The following is a 3,088-nucleotide window of genomic DNA, read 5'->3' as shown; positions in this document are numbered from 1 at the left end:
GCCTCAAGAATGCCGGAGCCACATTTATGCGAATGATTCAGAAGTGTCTACTCACTCAAATCAGTCGGAATGTGGAAGCGTATATGGATGATATCGTTGTCAAGTCACGAAAAGGTTCTGACCTGCTCGCTGATCTCGCTGAAACATTTGCCAACCTCAGAAGGTATGATATCAAGCTCAATCCATCAAAGTGCACATTTGGAGTTCCTGGTGGCAAGTTACTCGGTTTTCTCGTTTCCGAACGAGGAATCGACGCTAATCCAGAGAAGATCGGCACTATTCTCCGAATGAAACGCCCTGTGCGAGTGCACGATGTCCAGAAGCTTACTAGATGCTTGGCCGCATTAAGTCGATTCATCTCACGACTCGGTGAAAAGGCATTGCCTCTTTACCGACTGATGAAGAAGGCAGACAAGTTCGAGTGGACTCCAGAAGCTGATGCAGCGTTTGCCGAGCTAAAAGCTCTGCTCTCCACCCAGCCGGTGCTTGCTGCTCCAATCAGCAAAGAGCCTCTGTTGCTCTATATCGCAGCCACAGGACAAGTCGTCAGTACTGTGCTAACGGTCGAGCGGGAAGAAGAAGGAAAAGCTCTCAAAGTTCAGCGCCCAGTGTATTATTTGTCTGAAGTCTTGACTCCATCCAAGCAGAGATATCCTCATTATCAGAAGCTTGTGTATGGAATATACATGACCACAAAGAAGGTTGCTCATTATTTCTCTGATCATTCCATCACAGTCGTCAGCGACGCTCCACTATCAGAGATTTTGCACAACAAAGATGCAACTGGTCGAGTGGCCAAATGGGCGATTGAACTTCTTCCCCTTGATATCAAGTTTGAGGCAAAGAAAGCCATTAAGTCCCAGGCAATAGCAGATTTCCTCGCCGAGTGGATTGTGCTCCAGATTCACTTTGATTCCTCCAACAATGAGGCAGAATATGAGGCCCTCTTATATGGCTTGCGCATGGCCATTTCACTCGGCGTCCGTCGCCTGATGGTCTATGGCGACTCGGATTTAGTGGTCAATCAAGTGATGAAGGAGTGGGACGTGAGAAGCCAGCCATGACTGGATACTGCAGTGCAGTGAGGAAGCTGGAAAAGAAGTTCGAGGGGTTGGAACTCCATCATATACCCCGACTGAAAAATCAAGCAGCTGATGATCTAGCAAAGATAGGTTCCAAGAGAGAAGCCATTCCGAGTGGTGTGTTCTTGGAGCATGTACACACTCCGTCAGTCAAAGAAGATCCTTTCACCAAAGAAGCTCCACAGCCCAAGAGTGCCACAGATCCGACTGAGGTTGACTTGGTCATGGAGATCTTGGTGGTCATTCCCGATTGGACGGTTCCATATATCGCGTATATCCTGAGAAAAGAGCTCCCGGAGGATGAGGAAGAGGCTCGACAGATCGTCCGCCGATCTAAGGCCTTTACCGTAATCAAAGGACAGTTATACAGAGAAAGCACGACTGGAGTCGGTCAGAAGTGCATAACGCCGGAAGAAGGTCGAATCATCCTTAATGATATTCACTCGGGGACCTGTGGTCATCACGCGTCTTCTCAGACCATCGTGGCCAAAGCATACCGAGCCGGATTTTACTGGCCAAAGGCGAATGAGATGGCAAAGGAGATAGTGGATAAGTGCGAGGGATGTCAGTTTTACTCGAATATGTCGCACAAGCCTGCATCAGCCCTAAAGACCATTCCACTCGTCTGGCCTTTCGCAGTATGGGGGTTGGACATGGTCGGTCCTTTGAGAACAGGGCGAAGTGGCTTCACGCATGTACTGGTGGCAGTCGACAAGTTCACCAAGTGGATTGAGGCTAAACCAATCAAGAACCTTGACGCCGGTACTGCTGTTAGCTTCATCAGGGAACTAATATTCAGATACGGAGTCCCGCACAGCATCATTACGGATAATGGGTCGAACTTTGACTCGGAGGAATTCAGAGATTTCTGTAACTCTCAAGGCACACGGGTCGACTACGCTTCAATCGCCCATCCGCAGTCGAATGGACAAGCAGAGCGAGCCAATGGCCTGATTCTCAAGGGATTGAAACCTCGACTGATGCGTGATCTCAAGCATGCAGCTGGAGCTTGGGTCAACAAACTTCCCTCAGTGCTTTGGGGACTGCGGACCACACCTAATCGGTCGACCGGAAGAACTCCATTCTTCTTGGTCTACGGAGCTGAAGCAGTCTTGCCGAGTGATCTTCTCCACAATGCTCCTCGAGTTGAAATCTACAACGAAGCAGAAGCTGAACAAGTGCGGCAGGACGCAGTCAACCTTTTAGAGGAAGAAAGGGAGATGGCTCTGATCCGGTCGACCATCTACCAACAAGATTTGCGTCGTTTCCACGCCAGAAATGTGAGAGGTCGAGCCTTCCAGGAAGGAGATTTGGTTCTCCGAGTGGATCAGCACAAACCACACAAGCTTGCTCCTTCTTGGGAAGGTCCCTTCATCGTCACCAAGGTTCTCCACAACGGGGCGTACCGTCTTTACAACGTCGAGCATAATATCGACGAGCCCCGAGCTTGGAACGCGGAACTACTCCGCCCATTTTACACTTAAGTTTTATCACTCGGATGAGTTGCAATAAAGTTCTTCTGTAATTCATGGACCTCAAAATAATAGTGTCATAGTTCCTCCATAATTTTTGTCACTTTTCATTTTGTCTAATAAAATTTCCCCTCAGTGGGTGACTTAGCCGCGAATCCGTTCCGCCTAAGTTTGTAAAAATCCTACCGAGTGGTGAGCCAGACTCCCACTCGGAGGCTTAGCTGCGAATCCGTTTCGCCTAAGTTATAAAAATCCTACCGAGTGAAGAGCAAACCTCTCACTCGGGGGCTTAGCTGCAGTCCAAGTACTCACCTAAGTTATAAAAATCCTACCGAGTGGTAAGCCAGACTTCCACTCGGAGGCTTAGCTGCAGTCTAAGTACTCGCCTAAGTAATTAAAAATCCTACCGAGTGAAGAGCAAACCTCTCACTCGGGGGCTTAGCTGCAGTCCAAGTACTCGCCTAAGTTACAAAAATCCTACCGAGTGAAGAGCAAACCTCTCACTCGGGGGCTTAGCTGCAGTCCAAGTACTCG

The sequence above is a fragment of the Triticum dicoccoides genome, chromosome 3A (genome assembly GCF_002162155.2).
Source record: "Triticum dicoccoides isolate Atlit2015 ecotype Zavitan chromosome 3A, WEW_v2.0, whole genome shotgun sequence".
NCBI lineage: Eukaryota > Viridiplantae > Streptophyta > Magnoliopsida > Poales > Poaceae > Triticum > Triticum dicoccoides.
This window is presented reverse-complemented; position numbering follows the sequence as displayed.